This window comes from Mustela nivalis (genome assembly GCF_964662115.1).
Source record: "Mustela nivalis genome assembly, chromosome: 3".
NCBI classification, from domain to species: domain Eukaryota; kingdom Metazoa; phylum Chordata; class Mammalia; order Carnivora; family Mustelidae; genus Mustela; species Mustela nivalis.
In genome coordinates, this window is record NC_139022.1 from 46491697 (window position 1) to 46515787 (window position 24091).

A 24091-nucleotide genomic window follows, 5' to 3' on the forward strand; every position below is an offset into this window, starting at 1 on the left:
GCTCAGGTCATGATCCCAGGGTCCTGGGATTGAGTCCCATATCGGGCTCTCTGCTCGGCAGGGAGCCTGCTTCTTCCTCTCTCTCTCTGCCTGCCTCTCTGCCTACTTGTGATCTCTGTCTGTCAAATAAATAAAATCTTTTTTTAAAAAAATAAATAAATAAAGATTCTGTGTCCTACTTTATAAGACAAGAAAACTCTCTAATAACAGAGCAAGTCTATTAGATAATATTTATTACATGATGGCATATACCCCAAGATGTTCAGTTGGCCTTTACACATGGGAAATCTTTAGAGACGAAGTTTCATCTCATTTTCTCCAAATAACCATGATGTGCAGACCAGCATTTGCATCCCCAAACACTTATAAAATATTTAATATGTATTCTAAAATATATAACATATTATAAATTATATTTTAAATCATCTACTTCTCTCCAGACAAATGAGTTTCAGTTATTGGTCCAACTATATAATCTTACTTTTGAAGGTGGGACTAGTAATATTACAAAAACAAACAAACATGTATCTTGTCAGTTCTCTGTGAGTACCACTAAGTTGTCTGTGATTTGTGGTCCATATTAAGCTAAAATATATTCAATATATATCCCTATATACTATCAAGGTAACCTTGGGTCTCTTTTTTCCCTCCAAGGGAAAATACTCTAGAAAACTTCTGATTCACGAGCTAATAGGCTTTTTCACATTTTTCCCTCTCTCTTCTCAAAGGTGAGATGATTTCAAACTCAACATTAAGGAGTCTCTTATAAAAATGTAAATTAATACAATATAAAGCAACAGTAGCAATAATAATATATACCAATTATTAAGGATCTATTATGTTCCTAGCACTACACCAAACAATGAAAGAAAACAACACTGAAAGTAAACCTAAGTCTCATTTTAATATTTTTCTCAAGATCACTTAGGTAATGTAAGGGCCTATTTAGCCAGAGCGATTCCATCCGGTTAAACAGTGATTTTGTTGTTTATGCAGTAAAACTTAAACTGACCCTGCCCATCCCCCCTGCCCTTGCTTAAAAGCAAGTCCGGGAAATCAGTCCCAGGTAACAAAGCCTAAATACAAGGGTGGGTCGGGCCAGCTGGAGACATCCAATCACTGGGGCATACTGTTTCCCTAGCTACCAAGGAGTGTGGGCCCCACCTTTTGGGTGCCAATTCTGACCAAGGTGATAGGCTAGTTCAAATAGCTACTAGGGGGTGAATTGTAATTCAATTGGTCACCCGTGTGGGGCCTAGCATGACCGTGCAGCTTCTTCTGTGTGTTACAATCTCATTGGCCACCTGTGTGTGGCCAGGCTCAACCACATGGCCTTTGCTCTATAAAAGTTAGTCTGTGAGGATGGGAGGGGTCGCCCTCTCTGTAAGAGGCGGCCCTGACCCGTCGGTTTGGTTCTCGATGCTTGGCATGACATAAAGCTCTGCTTGACCTTCGCTTTTTATCAGTCTCGCTCCTTAGATTACAGACCTAACAGTAATAAGGGGGCACAACTGGAATTTGAACCCAAGTCCATTAGGATACAGCAGAGATTCTCACCCTTGATGCTGTTGGCATTTTAGACCAAACAGTTCTTTGGCGTGAGTAGACTGTCCTGCATCCTTACCCAATGAATGCTAGTGAAACCCCTTCTCAGCCGTGACAAACAAAAATGATGCCAGATATTGTCAAATATCCCATGTGGGGTAAACTCTCCCCCACTCCCTGCTCTTTAATGCCCCACCTATCTCAACCCATCATCCCCATCTCGATCGAGAATCACTGGAACACAATGCCCAGTGTTTCACTTCCTCAGTGAAGGGAGAAGCCTAAGAGCCCAGCATTCAAATTTAGCCCATCTTAATATTTGCTAATATTGTAAAAATCAGTTAAATATCCATATATCAGTTTAACCAAGCAGACTTGTTCCTTAACAAGATATCCTAGGTAAACCAAACTTCACGAAGGAAGGTATAAAGTTATTGTGAAACTTATTTTCTTGCACATTGTTTGGAAATGCTTCAATTTTAGAAAACCAAAGGGGGGGAATGGACAAAAACCAGAGTACAGTGAACTTTTCATTTGCAAGTTGCATATCTTTAAGGAATTCAAGTCATTTCCTAGGATTCAATTTAGAAGTTAAAAATGAGAAATAGGATTCTGTTTGTTGCTTATTTTCCAGTGATGTTTCTGAAGTGGGGTTTACCCTGAAATAAGAGTCACAAATGTTCTTTCTTCAGGTCACATACTGGTGAAGGATAGTTAGAAGACAGGTCAAGCCCGCCAGCCCCCTTTTTCTCTGCACCCCTCAAGAGGAAACCACCCTCAAAAAGACTTGAACACTACCTTGGAAAGTGCCCTCCACCCTTTCCCATGTGATAGATGACAAAAGCCTGATTGGATGACACACCCATGGAAGGTTAATCAGACTAAAACATCCCGCCAACAAGCCCAGAAAAACCCCTAGACTTAGAAACTCCAGAGGTGGGGCACCTGAGTGGCTCAGTGTGTTAAGCCTCTGCCTTCAGCTCAGGTCATGATCTCAGGGTCCTGGGACCAAGCCCCACATCAGGCTCTCTGCTCAGTGGGGAGCCTGCTTCCTCCTCTCTCTCTGCCTGCCTCTCTGCCTACTTGTGATCTCTGTCTGTCAAATAAATAAATAAAATCTTTTTTTTTAAATAAATAAAGTCCTAAAAAAAAAAAAGTAACTCCAGGGGCAATTCTCTAGAGTCCCCTCCCTCTTTGGGAGCTTTTTACTATCATATCACTCAATAAAATGTTGTTTTGCTGCCCAAAACTCGCCTGGTCCACCTCTTCATTCTTTAAAGTGGTGTGACCAAGAACAGTGGGCACCAAAGGAAAAAAAATCCTGTAACAGTATCTTCTATCACTTTTACCTAAAATCAGAGAATCAAAATTCCAAATGGTTTTTCTAATTGAAGAAATCAATTAAAATGATACCTTGGAATTTTCAATAGTAATCACCCCACCTTTAATAAAAAAATTAACTTTGTTTTTCACACACAAAATTACAACTTCTAGTGTTTTGGCTTTGCTTTTTTTTTTTTTTTTGGCATTCTTGGTTCCAAGTGTCACTGTAGATATAAAGATGGATAGTGCTACAAAGTCATTTACTTTACACCACAACTCAATCACTCAGTATCAGAGTCAAAGAAAATTAACCTGCTAACAGTAATCACCAGGTTTTTTGTTCCCAAAGAAGACAGTTCATTTAGTCTCCTACTCAATAAAACAAGTTATGTGTAAAAATCTTTTATCTTCGTAACACCAAGACTGATAGAACTTTCCTCTAGAGTAAATGAACTTTAAAAGTTTAAAAGTTAAGTATCACTAACAGTGAGACTTTTGCTTCCAACCATGATGAAGTAACTGATATCAATTAACCCTTCTGGGAAAACAATTCCAAAACTGAACCGTATATCTGAGACAAAGGTTTTCGAGAATTGAATATGTTGAGAAAAGGGGGACACGTGAAATTGGCTCCACGTTTCTTGTAGCTTTCTGCCTACAGACACCATCCTGACAATGCACAGAAAAGTAGCCCCCAAGCAAAGAGTGGTGGGAAAGACAATCTGAGATGAGGAGAAAAGATGAGAGTCTGGGTCTGCAGAAACAGCTGATTGTTTAAGATAGAGGAGCAAAAAAAGAGAAGGAATCACAAATCCAGCAACCCAGATGTCAGTGTGACAGCTTGCCTCAGGCCTTTGGCTGAGAGCAGGGCTGTGCGTGTAAACAGTGAGATGCCACAGGTGGAAGGGGCATAGAAAAACTGGAGCCCCAGCCAAGCCAGAGGCAGGAAGGTCACCATGTACACTGGCCATTCTGTGGAGATCCCAAAAGGTCACATCTTACAACTCAGGATTATGCCCTGTATTGAAGGCCATGACCAAGGACTAAGGACAAAACGGAAATAAGCCTAAAACCAAGACCAACAAGTACAAAAGGATTCACTAATAACTCCCTGCAAAAAGAAGAAAAAGAAGAAGAAAAAAACCCACCAACACTCAAAGGAAGACAACATAATCTATTGGCAGAAGGGGTAAGGAATTTGAAATGTGTATAAACCTACCAATGAAGCTCAAAAATTTGGAAAGAAAAAAATGGACAGAATCAAATCCAAAACATTGGTGGACACATTTCAAATAATCGACGTAAAATAAAATACAGTTTAGGTGTTCATTTGAATTTTAAAATTATGTATACCTATATCCACTACTGCCACACATATACACACAAAAATACAAGATACAGCACATTCTCATCACCCCCAAAATTTCCTAATACCCTTTTCTAGTCAATCACTCTGATGTCTTTATCATAGTTTAGTTTTGTCTTTGGAGTTCATGTAAATAAAAACATATAATATGTAGTACTTTCATGTTCAGTTTTATTTGCATAATGTAATGATTAAACATTAAGATTCAAACACCTTGTTGCCTATATCCATAGATTTATTGCTGTATATACTTTCCATGGGTGAACATATCACAGTGTATCCATATTCCTTTTGAAAGACATTTGGGTTGTATCCCATTTCTGCCTATTATGAACAAGGCCACTATAAACATTCTTCTGCAAGTCCTTCTGTGAATATGTTTTTATTTCTCTTGAAAAATACCTAAGAATGAAATTGTTGGGTCCTAGGGAGATTTATGTTTAACTTTATAAGAAACTGACAAATGGGGTGCCTGGGTGGCTCATTGGTTAAGCCTCGGCCTTCGGCTCAGGTCACGATCTCGGGGTCCTGGGATCGAGTCCCACATCGGGCTCTCTGCTCGATGGGGAGCCTGCTTCCTCCCTCTCTTTCTGCCTGCCTCTCTGCCTACTTGTGATATTTCTCTGTCAAGTAAATAAATAAAATCTTAAAAAAAAAAAAAAGAAACTGACAAATATTGTTCCAAAGCTGTATTGCTTTAATCATCCATAAAAATAAGTAGGAGAATTTCAGGAGCTCCACATGTTCATCAATATTGGGCATATTTAGATAAAGATATAGTTATAGACATAGATATAGGTATATGGATACATTGTTGTTAGATATATAGGTATCTTTTTTTGCTATTCTAATAAATGTGAAACAAAATGGTTTGAATATTTTATTTCCTATTTCTGTGGTGAGAAATGATGATAAACATCTTATTATGTGTTTAATGAATGTTCATATATCATCTTTTGTGAAATGTCTATTCAAGCGATTTGCTCGTTTTTGAAATCTGGGACATTTATGTTCCTATTATTGAATTCCAAGTGTTCCTTGTACTTTTTTATGCAAGTCAAATGTCTGTGTTCTGTTTTTCCCAGTTTCTGGCTTTTATATTAAACTTTTTTCATATTAGTTTTATATTTTATATTTATTTATTTCATGATGGCTTTCGACGAAACCCGTTTTATCAATAATTTCATTGAAAGTTTGTGCTTTTTATGCATCAAGCAAAAAATCTTTGACTCCACCAAACTCACAAAGATACTCTCATTTTCTTTTTCTAGAATAAGCTTTATGTTCTGCTTTAAATTTTCAATAAATTAACCACCACAATTATTTCATTATTTTACTGAAATATAGTTAACATATTACACTAGTTTCAGGTATGCAATATAATGATTCAACAATTCTATACATTGCCCAGTGTTCATCCAGATAAGTGTATGCTTAAACGCCTTCATTTATTTCAGTCTTCCCCCACCCACCTACTCTGTCAACCATCAGTTTGTTCTCTTTATTTAAGAATCTGTTTCTTTGGGGTGCCTGGGTGGCTCAGTAGGTTAAGCCTCTGACTTCAGGTCAGGTCATGATCTCAGGGTCCTGGGATCGAGTCCCGCATCGGGCTCTCTGCTCAGCAGGGAGCCTGCTTCCCCCTCTCTCTCTGCCTGTCTTCTGCCTACTTGTGATCTCTCTGTCAAAAAAATAAATAAAATCTTTAGAAAAAAAAAAAGAATCTGTTTCTTTTAAAAAAAAATCTGTCTCTTTTTTTTTCTTTGTTCATTTGAAAGTTTCTTAAATTCCATTTGAGTGAGATCATATGGCATTTGTCTTTCTCTGACTTATTTTGCTTAGCAATATACTCTCTAGCTCTGTCCACGTTGTTGCAAATGGCAAAATTTCATTCTTTTCTACGGTTAAGTAATATTCCACTGTGTATATATACCATATTTTCTTTATCCATTCATCTATGAATGGACACCTAGGTTGCTTCCACAGCTTAGCTTTTGTAAGCATGTTATTATAAACGAAAGGGTGCACATATTATTCTGAATTGGTGTTTTCATTGTCTTTGGGTAAATACCCAATAGTGGAATTCCTGGATCATATGGTTATTCTACTTTCTATTTTGTGAGGACTCTCCATACTGTTTTCCACATTAGCTGCTCAAATTTACATTCCCAGCAGTGCACAAGGGTTTTCTCCGCATTCTTGCCAACACTTGTTATTTCTTGTTCTTTTGATTCAAGGCATTCTGACAAATGAAATGTGCTGTCTCATTGTGGTTTTGGTTTGCATTTCTCCGATGATTAGTGATACTGAGTATCTTTTCATGTGTGTGTTGGTCATCTGTATGTCTTTTTGGGAAAACATCTATTCAGATCCTTTGCCCATTTTTTAAATATTTTTTTAAAATTTTATTTATTTGAAAGAAAGAGAGCAAGCGGAAGGGAGAGGCAGAAGATGAGGGAGATGCTCCTGGATGAGCAGGGAGCTTGACGCAGGGCTCCATCCCAGGACCCTGAGATCATGACCTGAGCTGAAGGCAGAGGCTCAACCCACTGAGCCACCCAGGCGCCTCTGCCCATGTTTTAATCAGACTGTTTGGGTTTTTGGTATTGAGTTGTAGAAGTTCTTTTTTGTTTTGTTTTGGTGTTTTTTTTTTTTTTTTTAGATTTATTCATTTATTTGAGAGCGAGAGAGAGAGTATGCAGGCACATGATGGGGGGGGCAGAGGGAGAGGAAAAGAGAGAATCTTAAGCAGATTCCCCACTTAGTTGGGATCCCCATGTGGGTCTCAATCCCACAACCCATGAGATCCCACAACCTGAGCCAAAATCATGAGTCATTGCGGAACCAGGTGAGTCCCACAAGAGGCCAAGTTTTACAAGTTCTTTATATATTTTAAATACTAACCTCTTATCAGATAAATCACTTTCAAGCACATTCTCCCATTCAGTGAATTGTCTTGTCATTTTGTTGATGGTTTCCTTTGTTGTGCAAAAGATTTTTCTTTTTTTGTAGTCCTAATAGCTTGTTTTTGCTTTCCCTTGCCTGCCTGAGGAGACATACCTAGAAAAGCGTTGCTAGAGCTGATGTCAAAGAAATTACTGCCTGTGCTTTCGTCTAGGAGTTTTATGGTTTCAGGTCTCATGTATATGTCTTAAATCTATTTTGAGTTTATTTTTCTGTATGTATGATGTCAGAAAGTGGTCCGATTTTATTCTTGTGCATATAGCTCTCCTACATAGATTATTTTTGTGTAAAAATTTGAGACAGATATCAAGGTTTCTTTTTCTCATTGAAATCCAGGTGTTCCAGTTACGTGTTTGACAAAGACTTGGCTTTTTCATTGATTTAACCTAACATTTTGCTCAAGTATCAATTGGCAATGTGTGTACTGGCACATACACACTCATATTGTTCTTTTTCTAGATTTACTCTTCTGTTTCATTGCCTTAATATAGCTTATCCTCATTTATATAGAAATGCATATTTCTATTTATTTATTAAACACATATACGGGAATATGTGTATATATCTCATACATATATTTTCTGGACTCTATTCTCTTCTGCTAATTTATTCATCTGAACACACTAATGACGGATTATCTCATCTCCTACAGATTTATATTAAATCTCAGCATCAAGTGCAGTTGAGTTCTCCAACTTTGTTCTTTGGACTACTCTAAGTTGTTTGCATTTCCATACACATAAAGGTATGTACCTTATTATTTCTTCAAAATAGTGTGCTGGGACTTTGATAGAAATTGGATATATAAATCAGTTTAGGTATAACAGAGAACTTAACAATATAATTTGTTCAATTCATGAACACGATACTATATATTTATTTAGGACTTCTGTAATTTCTCTCAGCTGTGTATCATAGTTTTCCATCTAGGGGTCCAACATATATTTCATTAGGTCTACTCCTTAGGATTTAATGTTTTTAAATACATTATGATGGTATTGGCTTTTGCCTTAATTTTCAAATGGTTTGCCGAATGTATATAGAAATGTAATTGATTTATATGTTAATATTACATTCTTGATCTTTCAAAATATACTTTTGAGTTTAATCATTTTTCTTATAAATACCGTAGTTTTCTAGAACCACAATCATGTCATCCTCAAATAATGACAGTTTTACTTCTTGTTTTTAAATCCATATTTTGTTTATCTTTGTTTTTCTGTACTATTTGATGTGGTTTTCTAGAAAAAGTTGGATAGAACTAGTGAGAATAGATATTTTTGCTTTTTTTCCAAAATTTAAGGGAAAAGGGAAAACATTAGCCATATTAGCTATTATAAAATATTAGCTATAGTTTTCTCACAGATGACTTTTATCATTTAAGGCACTCACCTTCGATTATTTGATGAGAGGTAATGTCTTGAAGTTGCATCAAATTTTGTTATATACTTTTTTTTGCACATAATGAAAGATTACATAGATTTTTTAAATTTTATTCTGTTAATGAGATGAATTATAATGTTTGATATTCAAATGGCAAATCAACCTCATTGATTCTTGGGATGAACTCATTAGTCATGTTGTATTATCCTTTTTATATGTTACTAGATTTGATTTGCAAATTTTTTAAAGGGAATTTTGTGTCTATATTCATAATATATTTGAAAAAAAAATTTTTTTTGTGGTCTATGGGAGGTTTTAGTATTTAGGTTATGCTGGCCTTAAAAAAAAGACAAAGAGAATTTTGAGTCTTCCTCTGCTGCCATTTTTCTGAAAGAGCTTATATATATTGCAATTACATTTTTAAAAAATATTTCTTAGAGGGGCACCTGGGTGGCTCAGTGGCTCAAGCCTATGCCTTCAGCTCAGGTCATGATCTTGGGGACCTGGGATTGGGCTCTGCTCAGCAGGGAGCCTGCTTTCCCCTCTCTCTGCCTGTCTCTCTGCCTACTTGTGATCTCTCTGTCAAATAAATAAAATCTTTAAATATATATATATATATATATATATATATATTTCTTAGAATGCCTGGGAAAAGACATCAAGGATGGAGAGCGATGTATGGGGAGGAGAGGGATTTAGTCTTCAAAAATTCAACTTCTTGAGTGAGTAAATACTGCATTATTCATATCTTTGATTTCTTTTTATGTTAATTTTGGTAATATCAGTCTTTTAAGAAACTTGCCCATTCATCCAAATTGTAGAACTTATTGGCATAGAGTTATCCAAAATATCTTAGTGTTTTCATTTTGACATCTATAGTTTATATACCTATTGATGTCCTCTTTCTGATTCCTGATATTGATAATTTGTGTATCTTCTTTTTTCCCCTTGACAAATCTTGCCAGGGATTTAAAATTTTATTAATCTTTTTTGAAAAATAAAACTTTTTTTTTGGTTAGAAACACAAGACTAAATTAAACTTGAAAGAGTAATGAAAGTAAACAGTGTAGACAAAAAATGGAGGTCATTGACAAAGAAAGGACCATATAGAAAAGCTTAGTAAAACCAAATATTAATACTTGGAAAATTTTTTAAAAATTAAAAAATACCTAGTAAGACTGATGAAGGAAAAAGGACAAAAATTTCAAATTACCAGTATCAAGATTATCACAACATATACTACACACATTAAAAAGTATCTTATATCAATAAAATGGACAGCTAAGGTAAAATAGACAACTCTACAAAATACACAAATTAAGAAAGGGAGAAAAGAACAAAGAAAAAATTTAAATAGCCATATATCTGTTAAAAATTGAGTTTTCACTTACAACCTTTCCAGATTCAAATAGTTTTATTTGTGAATACTATCAGATATTTAAGAAGAAAAAGTTAATTTAAGTGGTTTCTCTCATGAATTCTGTCAAATATTTGAAAAAGTAATTTTTATACATATTTGAAAAAAAATAAAGGGAGACATAATATTTCCTATCATTTTTGTGAGGCTGACATTACACTGACACCAAACCTAATTTAGATATTAGAAGAAAAATAACTACATACCAATATCTCTCATGAATGCAGAAATCCTCAACAAAATATCAGCAAATCATTCTGGAAATATATAAAAAGAATAACATGACCAAGTGAGATTTATCCCAGGGATGCAAAATTAATTTACCATTTGTATGAATTGATGTCATTCACCATATTAACTCAATAAAAGGGAATACATGAATACCTCAAAATATATACAATTTTCTAGCAAAATCTGGCACCCACTCATGATAAAATAAAAATCCTTCATCAAACCAGAAAATAAAGGAACTGCCATAATCTCATAGAGGACACCTATTTCTTTTTTTTCTTTTTTTTTTTTTTTTGACAGAGAGAGAGATCACAAGTAGGCAGAAGTCAGCAGAGGCTGCCGGGGCGGGGGCAGAGAGCCTGATGTGGGGCTCAATCCCAGGACCCTGAGACCATGACCTGAGCCAAAGGCAGAGGCTTAACCCACTGAGCCACCCAGGCGCCCCAGGCACCTATTTCTTAAAAACATCTACAGCTACTGTTATACTTAATGGTGAAACAATGAATTCGTTCCCCCTTACTACTGTGAATAACACCAGGATATTAACTTTTAACAAGTCTAGGTAGCATTGTATTAGAGGTCTTAGACAACAGATAAGGCAAGAAACCTACATGAAAGTTATAAAGATTGAAAAAGAAGAAGTAAAACTATACTTTATCCGAACTTTTGTTGTGGGATGTTGGAGTAGTATATTTATATTGAAGTTTACTTCTCATCAATAGAAAAACCAAACTGATTATACATACAACATAAAAAAAATCTCAAAAAACCTTATGATGAGCAAAGAGAAGCCAGATACAAGAAAATGTACGATACAATTGCATTTCTGTGAATTTCAAGCAGCAATGTATAGCAAAAGATTTCAGAGAAATGGTTGCTTTCAGGAAAAGGGCTGCTTTCTCCTTTTGGCTGGAGAATAATAAGGAAATCTGGAGTGACGGGAATGTTTTCCATTTTGATCCAGTTATTGGTTATGTGGTCGTGTGCATTTCCCAGAACTCATTAAACTGTACCACTTACGATTTATTTCACTGAAAGTAAGTTACACCTCAACAAAAAATAGAAAATAAATGCACCAAAAAGTCAATAAATCCAACAAAATGAATCTATCGCAATGAGAGTCCAGATAGTAGTTACACAATGTATGGAATTGGGACGTGAGAAAGAAACAAAGCAGCCTCTCCAGGACTGACAATGTTCTCTGTCTCATCTGGGTACTGTTTGTGCCGAGCTGTTTACTTTGTAAAATTTCAAGTACACCGATGACACTGGCATTTTTTAGTAGGTTCAACATAATTAGCATTTCAAATTTTTGATGCTAGTCATCACAAAAGGCCTCTCCATCAAGTCCTACTTAGAAATGCATATACTGTGTCATTGGTACAATGGATGTAAAGAGGTTGCTAGCGGGACCACCCTATTGTGCATAATAACCTCCTAGTGGAAACGCTTTCACCTGTTACTATGACAGCATGCTTTGACTATGGCATTCAGAGAATAAATCTTTTCCATTTAATCTGTCCGGTCGCTTTGTTATTAAAGATGACAAGGAAGCAGCGGCGAGCATCACCGGAGAAATCACAGCAATATACATCTGTCACATTATAATACAGTGGGATCGGAGATCATTCAGGAGTGTCATAATTGTAATTTCAGAAAACCAAATACTATTTACGTGATAACATCCACCTGTACCTCTTTAACTTGTATTTTCAATTTGCTGCCTGTTTACATCTATTCAAAACTTGAAGTGCTGCCTGTCATTAAATACTATGTAAATAAGTTAGGCCTAACTGTGAAGCTAACAGGGGAAACTTCAGCATCTGGGGCCAGAGGATTCTATTTTAACAACACGCATATGGTCCTTGAAGGCACAGCTCAAGCATTTTGATAGACATGCCAAGATTCAGCGAAGGAGACAGACTTTTCCCGCAGATGAAACCATCTCGCAGGGAAAGCGAGCAGATTAATGGAAGTGTCAGGGTTCTTTGGTTGCAATCTACAGAAACTTGTTCTGGCTAACATGCAAAAATAAGAATTCATCATAAATAGATTTGGGAATTGCTCACTGGATTAAGGTGAGGAAGGACAACAAGGTATCCGTGAGGCCTTGAGAAAGGGCACTGAGGGAAATGTATATTGGAGACTGCTCGGCCCCACCTCACATCCCCTTGGGTCAACTCTTCATTCCAGCCATTGCTACAGAATAGAACTACACAGGTGTAATGTAACAGCCCCTTCTGTATGGGGTGTCTCTGCTCCATTGTATGGGTAGGAGAGCTCACTCAGGCACATACACAAAAACATGGAGATGGGAAGAAGTAGAAACTCATCTGGCAATTAGTGGGACATGAGCTGCTGGAAAAATATTAGCCTCTTCCATCCCCCATCTGGGTAATTTTGAGCTGCTTTCCACATGGTTCCACATATGGTCCCAGCAAGATGAAATCTCAATCGCTTAGGGCAGTGATCAGCCAGAAGTAGCAGCTCTAACTGAACTCTCCCTGTTTACCCTCTCTGTCCTCTGCACCTTTGATGTAGAACCACCTCCCAAGACATACTTCCTGCCCACAAACCCTGTGCCAGGCTCTATTCTTTCAGGGAAATCTCAACTAAAACAAAACTTACATGCAGGGCCCTGTCGCTACCACAGCAGATAAATTCCAAATCTCTTCAGTTGTTTTTGTTCCTCTGCTCTTGATTCAAATCCTGAGAGAGAGCACACATTTGGCCAAACCTTGGTCCCATGTCCACCCCAAACCTATGAAGGCTAAGGTACAACAGACAGCCCCTCAAAAAGAAAGAGGTAATTTGTAGAAAGAGGGAGAAAGGAAGAGAAATAAAGAAAGAAAAGAAAAGCTGTCCTTCATTTATCTTTCTGTGTGTCCAAAATATTTCATTAAAAACCTGAAGCAAACTCCACACAGTGAAATTATTTAAATTATATTCCTAACTTAACAGCACACATAGCATCATATTTACAATGAATTTGCTTCACTGAGTGCTTGAAATTACAGGTCACTTATAATTATAGTCCTTGATTAAAAATTCATTAAGAATCTGAAGATACTTGGTTAGAACCTCTTTTATGAAGTTGGACACACACTGCCACCAGAAAGGAATCAGGTGTCTACAAAAGATGGGATAAGCACATTCCACTGTACTAGTCTCACTATTTACAACTAAACACTCTAAACAAAAATATATAGAGGAAGTAGCAGAAGACTGTGAGAGGGAGATGAGGCCACTGGCTCAAAACCCACACCTTAAAGGAACAATGTACTGGGGAGAGCCCTGGTTTGGTTTTGTCTCCTGTATCTCTTGGCCTTGACCCTAGAGCACCTTACAACTTACAACCTGAAAGACAAAGCAATAAAAGATGCAAAAATTAAATAACAGACTGCCCTTGCTAGCCAAAGCATGGGGAAGAAGGCATCCCCTCAGGACAGACCCATTGAACTCTATGTCCCCTACTGCAGCAGACACCTCAAAAGAAACTGCCAATCCCTCTTCCCATCAGGCATTGCAGCAACTGGGGAGCAAAGCTGAGTCAAACTCCCCACATTTCACTAATGAAGCAGAGGCCACAGTGTGACCCTCCCCCCTGCCCCTCCCTAGGTGCTGGGGATACTATGGTGTAGACCCATGTCAATAAGCCCCACTGTGAAACAATAACTGCAGAAGAGGCTGAGCCCTCTCCCCCACCCCAGCCAAAAGCCCATCTTATTCTACGTGAATATAAATAGCGGCAGCATCCCTCCTTTTTCCACGTTAGGCGCTATGAAGACTATGGAAGGAACCCCATCTACAGTCCCTGCTCCGCACCAAGGAAACATCTTTGGTCAAGAAGAGGCAGTCCAACCTCTGCCTGGTCAGAATGGGCAGATTGGGAGATGAGATAAAGGAGAGCAGCGGGCTGGGAAAAGAGATTCTTCTATCGCAACATAAACTCATGATCACACCCCCAAGCAGCCCATGTGTGAAACTGACTAGCATCAATACAGCAAAAGTTTGGAGAAGTGAACCTTGGGGCAAGATAGCACTCAGGGGTGAAACTGGCCTCAGTAGTACACAAGTTGGATATTCTAGGTAATACTGCAGAAGTTTCAAAACTAAATTGACATTGGAACTACAATCCACCTACAAAAGTGGCCCAAGTCATGCTTTCTGAACCTAAACAGGTCTGTTGCTTGGTGAAACAGAAGATTTAAGTAGCATCCATTAATAGCATCACAACCTAATACTTTAAAAACCCAGAATGCCATCTAAAATTATGTGTCATACCAAGAAGCAATAAATTCTCAATTCAAATGAGAAAAGATTATCAACAGATGCCAACATCAAGATAATCCAAATGCTGGAATTATCTGACAAAAATTTTAAAGAAGTTCTCATAAAAATGCTCCAATGGGACACCTGAGTGGTTCAGTTGGTTAAGTGTCTGCCTTTGGCTCAGGTCATGATCCCAAGGTCTTGGGATCAAGCCCATATCAGGTTTCTTATTCAGTGTGGGGCCTGCATCTCCCTCTGCTTCTGCCTCTGCCTCTCTCTCTCTGTCTCTCATGAATAAATAAAGTCTTAAAAAAAAATAAAAATGTTCCAACAAGAAATTACAAACACTCTTGAAACAAATGGGAAAAAAAAAAAGAGAGAGAGAGAGAGAGAGCTCCAGCAAAGAAACGGAAGATAGAACAAAGAACCAAATAAAAATTTTAGAACTAAAAATAGAGTAACTGGAATTGAAAAACTCCCTAGATTAGCTCAGGGGCAGAATAGAGATAACAGAGCTGGGGGAAAAGTCAGTAAACATAAACATAGATCAATACAAATGATCCAGTCTGAACAAGGAGAAAATGATATAAAAATATAAAGTGTAGAGGAATAGTGGTGCAATAATAAAGGATTTATCACTTATGTCACTGAGGTCCCAGAAGGAAATAAGGAAGAGGTTGGGGTTAAAATATTTGAAGAAATAGTAGCTGAAATAGTCCCAAATTTGAAAAATGATATAAATCTATAAAAAAAAAGAACAGCCATGGGGTGTCTGGGTGGCTCAGTGGGTTAAAGCCTCTGCCCTTGGCTCAGGTCATGATCTCAGGGTCCTGGGATCGAGCCCCGCATCGGGCTTTCTGCTCGGCAGGGAGCCTGCTTCCCCCTCTCTCTCTGCCTGCCTCTCTGCCTACTTGTGATCTCTCTCTGTCAAATAAATAAAATCTTAAAGAAAAAAAAAAGAGCAGCCATAAACAGGATAAATGCAAAGAAATGCAATTCTCTGGTCTATCATAATAAAAAATCTGAACCCCCCCCCAAAAAAAAGAAAGAAAAAATGTGAAAACTGTAAGAGAGAAACAACATGTTACTTATAAGAAAGCAACAATTCAAATCCCCAAATATTTCTAACCAGCAGAAATGGAAGCTAAAAAGGAGTCACCCAACACTTTTTAAGTGCTGAAGGAAAAAGAACTATCAAACCAGATTTCTACATCCAGTGAAAACATATGGGGAGTTTCACAAAGGAGAGGAGGAGTTGGAGGAGGAAGGGGAGAGGGAGGGAAGAAGGAAGGGAGAGAGGGAGAGAGGAAAGAAATGCCATATATTTGGATTTGCTTGAAAAATTTCAATACCTGGCCATTCGGGCCTGAGTTCTCACAGTGCAAAACAGTGGTCTTGAGGCAGAGAGAGCTGCTCCCTTTAGAGGAACACATGCATTCCCTAATATTCTCTATTTACCGGAACATCCATTGATAGCCTCTGGCCCTGGGTACTATTTCAGCCATCTATTCTACTTGCCTGCTGTTGCAGGCATTAGCTTTATGAAATCCAGACTATTAGCTCTAAAGTTTTCTAGAAACTCCATTAAAAGCTATTTATTCCCAGAAAGAAACCCATACAAGCAATTTTGCATTTACTTTCCCAAAGGTCATCAACCCACATGCTCCTAAGATTCTCCAGACTCCACTTTCAGAAGCCTGATTTCAGACAACTAGTGTATTATTCTCTTCACATTGAGATCATTTCCGTGTTAGCGTTATTAAGGAATGTCTCTGTTAATGTCATACGCGTTTGCTGTATTATGTAGGAATATTCAATTCTGCTGTAGAGAATAAGACCAGTAAGGAAGATATATGAAACTAAATATAAAAGCAAGCGCATTGTAAAACATATTAGACATAGGCAAAATAGGTAGAGCCTACATAGGGAGGAATAGAAGGACCAAGTAGCTACCTAAATATTCATAAGGCACCCAAGAGTTTCTGGTACATAATTTACAGGATGGATGGATGGATGGATGGATGGATGCAAGGCTCAGTTTCTCCAGTACATTATACCTCTACTTCTATCTCTAATATATTACTATTTTTTCCATATTCATTAGTGCAACTCTACTAGATAATAAATTTATTGGTGATAAGAGCCAGAAATTATGTGCACATGGCAGAAGTTAATAAGTATCTGAAAGCTGTGTCATACATAAAGCAGTGATTCCCAGACTCTAGGGCACAAGATAGTCACCTTGGAAACTTGTTTAAAACACAGATATCAAGGAGCCACTCCCAGAAGTTTTGACCAGTGATTGACAGGTGTGATATAAAAATGCGCATTTTTACCCAGATTCCCAGCACTCCTGACGGTTGGGCCTTCTTCCACAATATATCAAAAGCTACTGACTAGGGCACTGGGAAGGCTAGGCTAAGTGGAAATCTCTACTTTCTCCCTAATTATGAATATTATAAAATAGATTAAAATAAACATCAGAGCAGCCTGAAAGACACTTTGTTTTCTTTGTTTTCAAGAACCACCTTCAGCCAGCTACAGACTGAGGATGGACATTAAGATCATCAGTTAGGTTGATGGCTTGAAAAATTAGGAAGACTTTTCAGGTTGAACAATTCTTTTATGTGTGGGCTCACAGCAGTTGAAACAAGTAGCCCACTGGATTTTCTTCACTTCTGTTTTACTTTATGAAAATGTTGCATAGTGCCTTTCAACCCTGCTAGCACCAAACAATGAGTTCAAATTCACTTACATATTCCAGTCGCCAACTTTCTCAAAAATTGCCAATCTAAATTCTCAAGCTTTAATTTCTGGAACATGTAATGGACATTTTGGAATGTGGCATGACATATGTAATAATGCAATGTATCTGTCTTAGGAAGAACTCTTACATACCTGGAAAATGTTTATTTACTGTTCTGTTGAATCTGCATGAAGTTAGATGAGAATTCCAAGCTTTTTGAAATGCAAAGAAATCCACAACTAATCAAAAGTGCCATAAACATTTGTATGCTAGGTAAAAGCAACTGTCTTCTTGCACAAGCTCTTGTTTTTCCCAATTCAAAACAGCAGCTTGCAAAGAAACAAACAGCAAACCTAAAGATAAAACGATAAAATGGAGGGAGCATTTAGTGCCTCCTCCTTCTCTGACATGGTATGACCAAGGAATTAAGAGTGGAGTTCAGTACTAAGGGTCATTAAAATAGCAATAGAATAGAAATTCTCCATTAACTGGCTGGGCCTTACTTGAATAGGGTAGGTGATGACTCCAATATTTTGATTTTCCATCCAGTTAGAGAGTATACAAAAAGAAAGAGAGGTTAAAATTATAGTATTATTTAATGATGTTAAATAATGAGCCAGACTGAGGCAGCCATACAAAAAACAAACATATAAACTACTGAGCTAATACAATAAATCAGCTTCAGGCTATAATGGGTAATGCAAAGGAAACATGCCCCCCACCAAGAAATACTAGCCTCCTACCTTATAGGAATCATTCAAAGATAATTACAAACTGACTAACCTCTTCAAAGTTCAGTCAATGTTTTTTGCCTTGGTTTCGCACTACTTTTCTTCTTTTATATTTAGATAAAAGCTGGGGGGGGAAATGGTTTCTTTCAAGTTTGCTATTAATAGATAACACAAGAAGCATTTTCCTGATTTCACTATTGATTGTTTAACGAATTTACTATCATCCTCATTGTGCAAGAGTTTTATCCCATGAGAAGGGGTATTGTCTTTTCAAAAGTCTAAAGACCACAATTCAAAATCTTTATTAAAGGATTTTTTACTTTGCAAGACATTTTCAGAATATTTTATATTAAAAGAATTTATATACAAACTTCAGTCTCTGGAGGCCTCGCTGACTCTGAGTTATGTAACATCTGACCAAACCTTTAACAACTTTTGTTTAAAAATGTCATTCTACAGAAGGAAATAAAGAGCCTATGTGAAGACTGGATGTTATAGGATTCTTATTCGGAGAAAGTTAATCCTGTTAGACAAAAGATCTCCAGAAAAATATATTTTAGTGTCCTTTAACAAGATAGATAGCCACCCCATCATCCTACATTGAAACACACCCAAACACACCCATGGGGCTTTTAGTCTCTCAAGATTAAGAATTCATGGAAAAGGGGCACCTAGGTGACTCAGTCAGTTATGCGTTCACCTTCACCTCAGATTATCATCCCAGGGTCCTGGCACTGAGTCCTGCATTGGGCTCCCTGATCACTGGGGAGCCTGTTTCTCCCTCTCCCTCTGCCTGCTGCTCTGCCTACTTGTGCTCTTTCTCTCTCTCTCTGTTGAATAAATAAATGAAATCTTTTTTTTTAAGATTTTTCTCTATTTATTCGACAGAGAGAAATCACAAGTAGGCAGAGAGGCAGGCAGAGAGAGAGGGGAGGAAGAAGGCTCCCTGCTGAGCAGAGAGCCTGATGTAGGACTCAATCCCAGGACCCTGAGATCATGACCTGAGCTGAAGGCAAAGGCTTAACCCACTGAGCCACCCAGGCACACAATAAATGAAATCTTAAAAAGAAGAAGAAGAAGAGTTATTCTTGGAAAAGATCACTATACATGTGAAGGAACCTCCTTCATGAAAGTAAACAAAACAACAAAAAGAACAAAGAGAAAATAGATAAGGCAGGAAGGGATAAAGTTTATTCACATATCAAGATCTGCAATGTAGGGCTGTCAATGACCCACCCCGCATCAGAAAATCTGTACTGAAATCAGGCTTCACTGAAGGGAAAACCCTGCCAAGGAAACCTAATATACACCAAGCACAGTCCTCTGACTCAGCTCTTCCTAGCTTAACTTTACCTAGAAAATAAGACCAGTAGGCTTATCAGGAAAACCTTGATCTAGGAGATCAATCAGGCCCTGTTTCTATACTGCCTCTTCTAACATTCTAGAAAACTCACTCTTGCCCCAAATCTCTTGGGAACAGTGTTTCTCTGCCTGTGAGACACTGTAGGCCCCCAATCCAGGGACTACTTTCCCTTAAATAAAGGGCATCAAGCTCATTACTAACTTGTTTTAGTTTTGTCATTGGTGGTTTTGGCAGCCCAGATGGGACCAACCAAAGACAGCTGCTGAAGATTCTGGGAATGGCTCCTAAATGAAGGTGCCCCATAGTCCTGTTGGTTGGCTGCCTTTTCTGGTTCTCTCCCAGATCCCTGGTAAGCTTCTCTCATGTGGAGCTGAGCTTATTTGGCCTTCTTCGGGTTTGCTGGACCTGATCCTTCCTGGTGGAAAACTGGGGTGTAAGAGGGTCCAGATTTTTCTGCATGAGACTTAGTGGACTGCAACATGTGGATTTGTGCCAACCTCATCTACAAAGTAAACATCTCTGGGCAGTCCTCACAGGCCTCAAGAGCTGTGCACAGGCATCTAGAAACAGTAAGTCTGGTTGAATTAGGGAGGATTATTTCAACAAGGGAAAATAATGGGTACATCTCAATTGAAGAAAACAAGATGGCAGCCATTATAGGACTTACAAAGCCTCAAGGTAAGTTCATAGCATAAACTTCTAGAGAACTTGGGGAAATAAATTAAGACAAGAAACTCGGACTATTTGGACAAATGCCACATCAAAATCTAAATAGGCACAATTCAGACTATTAAAAGCCATTAGGGAATCCACCACAATAAAGAACCCTTCTCAGAAAAGAAATAATAGATCTACTGGTTATAAGACTCCCAAAAGCCAAAGCCATAAAATTAGTGTGGTGGAATGGGTTAGATTGGTACTAGATCACCTATCAATCTCAAGAAAATATTTGTGCAATGAGGTACACTGTAAAACACAAAATCCTCAACTTACTGGTACATCCCTCTTAGATATTAATTTGATTCCAAGAGACCCATGGCTTAGCCAAAGAAATAGAATCCTCAAGTTTCAAAGAATTAAGTATGCCACCTTCCCAGCATCTTTTTTTTTTTTTTTAACTTATTTATTTGAGAAAGAGAATGAGAGAGGGAGAGCATGAGAAGGGGAAGGGTCAGAGGGAGAAGCAGACTTCCTACCTATGCAAAACTCAATCTTGGGAATCCAGGATCATGACCTGAGCCACCCAGGCACCCCCCTTCGCAGCATCTTATGTCTAAGAACTGTGATTCTTGAGGCTGTATGTATGGCCAGACTATGTGAGCTCACATCATAAAAATGGAGCAGTTGGATTAATTAATTTTAAGCATCCCTTTTATCTTTAAAATTATGTGATCAGATGAATTTGAGTGATTTTCCATAGTCCAATTATTAAGATCAACCCAGCAGTCTAAAATGGTGAATTGGACAGAAACTCTAGTTCAAACAAGCTTAAGAAGAAGAAAAAAAAATTATTGATTCCCTTAATTGAGAAGGCCAGAAATATGCTGGCTCCATACATGATTGGATTCAGAGGTCCAGGGATGTCATTAGAACTTGGTTTCTCTCCAGCTCTTCACATTATCTTCTACTGAGTTGGTGTCTTTCTCTGGCTTTACATAATGGGCCCTGATAGCTCCAGGATCATAATCTTTCAGGATTATCTCCAACTGGGTTATTTTGGCTGCTACATAGAACCCTGAATCACTACAGCTTGAGGCTGATGCTCAGCCCTGATTGAATTGTGGCGTTGCCCGCCACCCCCTGCAAAATTTCTGTATTTTCAGCTGAGAGCATTTTAACTACCATAGATTTTGATACCAGGAAATGAGGTGCTGTGGAAAACACACTAGTTTCATAGAAGATGAAGGGTAGGGGACAAAGAAGACCCTACTATTTACTCTGCTATTACTTTTTGGCAATTTTATCACACCATTTTGAAGACCATTAAACAATGGTCTCTATTGTGTTGAAACTCAGACTTGCCTACCAAGTCTACAGCAATGAGAGGCTCGGTAAGAAATGTGTTTAGAGTATTTTTAACGTTTTTTTTAAAGATTTTATGTATTTATTTGACAGAGCATAAGCAGGCAGAGTGAGAGAGAGAAGCAGGCTCCCTGCTGAGCAAGGAGCCTGATGCGGGACTTGATTCTGGGACCTGGGATCATGACCCAACCCGAAGGCAGCCGCTTAACCAACTGAGCCACCCAGGCATCCTATTTTTAACATTTCTTGAGAAAATCAATGAAGTCTTACAGGAAAGAGACCAACAGGCTGAATGTGGCCCACTATAAATACAGAAGGAAGAAAAACAATTCGCTTCATTAAGAAGGGCCCTTTGTATGTTCCAAAATCATGGAATTTTATAGGTTGAAAAAATTGAATTAACCACCTTAAATATAAGTGCTGGTAAAGATTGGGAGGTAGGAGATAGGATGTAAGATTGAAGCATAAGAAAATTACAAGATTCCAACAATTCCTGCTAAGTGTTCTCTGCCTGAAAAAGAATACAACATACTGGTGTCCATTAACCCAAGGCAAAGGCCTCAAATCTCTTCCAAGGACAAGGCAAACATAGATTGGAGGCATAAAACTAAGATTCTAGGAGACAGAGTCTTGCTGCTAGGAGTCCAAAGCCCAACACTGAAAAACCACAACCCAGGGGGTGCCTGGGTGTCTCAGATGGTTAAATGTCTGCCTTTGGCTCAGGTCATGATCCCAGCATCCTGGGATCAAGCCCTGCCTCCGGTTCCCTGCTCGGTGGTGAGTCAGCTTCTCCCTCTGCTTGTGTGCTCTCTCAGTCTCTCTCTCTCAAATTAATAAATACAATCTTTAAAAATCTTAAAAGGGGTGCCTGGGTGGCTCAGTGGGTTAAGCCACTGCCTTCGGCTCAGGTCATGCTCTCAGGATCCTGGGATCGAGTCCCGCATCAGGCTCTCTGCTCAGCAGGGAGTTGCTTCCTCCTCTCTCTCTCTCTCTCTCTCTCTGTCTGCCTCTCTGCCTGCTTGTGATCTCTCTCTGTCAAATAAACAAATAAAATCTTTAAAAAAAAAATCTTAAAAAAACAAACAAACAAAAACATGACCACACTAAAATCTCCCAGCATGGCATTGCACAGTGAAAATTACTGAGCCTGCCCATCAAGAGCCACGACTTAAAACTTAAATCCCTTCAACACACACTTAAAGGCAGTGAGTCACCTCAAGTTGGGCAGCTCCGCAAGGGGCATCCGACCTAATGTTTCCCTCGGATGAAAGACAATGAAAAGTGTGTGTCTTTCTAGGGCACAGCATGGAGTGATAGAAGAGGACTGACAAGTGAGTTTATCGAAAGGAGAGGAGAGTAAGAGGCTGCTGTATGTAACAACAGAAGTCACTGCATTCCCAGGTCAGAAGGCTCTCACTGTTCCCAGCCAGCAGGCTATGGTTTATGCTGCATACTAGGGAGCTGTGTGTGCTACTGCCCTTTTCCAAACAGAATTTTCATTGTGCTTGTCCTGTTCTTTTTCCACTACTTTATACTAAACGTGCTGAAGACGGATAATAACCGTGTTTTAGCAATAATCCAATGAGAGGCTACATCTAGATGTGATGGGAGAAACAGCACCTCAACCACACAGCCCTGGAACCGAAATCCTGGAGACTTAGAGCTGTCCCATTTCGGGGAAGGCTGAATGTAGTTCCTGCTGGTGTGAGCATTTTCAGGGTGCATATTTATTTGAGGAGGAGCTAAGTGGAACGTTGAGCAGTTAAAGGAGAAAACTATATTTAACATTTGTTTAAATCCTCCACATTCCTCCCAATCTTTCTCTATTATATAATAGCAATAGAGCTTGATTATTGACCCTGTTTCAGAAATAATTCCTGAGTTGTCCAAGTCAGTGAAGGTAATCTTTTCTCCTTTGCTGGTGATCAGTTCAAAACCCAGGGTCAAGCCAATCAGCAAATTTCTCTTATGCCAGTGATTTAGGATGAGGATGTTTCTATGGAGTAAATTGTCTAAATTGTCTCCATGGAGTAAAGGTTTGGATTTATGTCGACTTTTTGGTGGAAAGTTGTTTACTCTCCCACTGGACATGAATAGGAAGTCAATGGGATGAAACAAAAATAAAACATGGTAGAGTAAAAATAGGAAAAGTCTATTTCTGATATCCTCACAGAGTCCTAGAACAACTAATCTTGGAATTTCTCAGAACTGGAAATCTGGGATTTCCAGTTATACAAGAATTTAAAATGTTATTGTTTAAGTCACATTTTTCTTACTTACAGCCCAAAACACCCTAATATGCTGTCTCTATGTTCATGACACCCTGTATCAGTTAGGAATTGCAGTCAGCTGCAAGGGACAGAAAACTGCCTGCCTAATGCTAGCTTAAACACATGAGAGGTTTGACTTCTCTCCTGAGGATACGTAGTCCTGGGTTGATACAGTAATTACAGTGCAGTCTCACTCAATCATTTTGTTCAGCCTTCTTTAACAGGTACTTGCCACCTTATTATCAAAAGTGAGCTGGGTTGGTATTTCAATCAGGAAGGAAGGAAAAGGCAAAGAATAAAAGGCAAATGAATCTGCTGCTCTTTTAAATAGTTTTCATCTAACTGCCTCGCAACAATTGCCACATACATTTTATTGGCCAGACCTGCCATGTGACCACCCTCTGTGCAAGGGAAAGTGGGTAGTATAGTTTTCACAGCGGGACCTGTTTCCACCACCAAAC

At 38.4% G+C, this 24091-nt stretch overlaps 1 pseudogene across 1 annotated transcript in view; it reads right to left on the reverse strand.

Annotated features, from left to right (window-relative positions):
* Positions 1-24091, reverse strand: part of LOC309861909 (glyceraldehyde-3-phosphate dehydrogenase-like) — a 29479-nt pseudogene that overhangs the window by 2821 nt on the left and 2567 nt on the right. Inside the window, exon 3 of the transcript in view lies at positions 22981-23443. The product of the transcript in view is annotated as a glyceraldehyde-3-phosphate dehydrogenase-like (transcript). The remainder of the gene's footprint in view (positions 1-22980; positions 23444-24091) is intronic.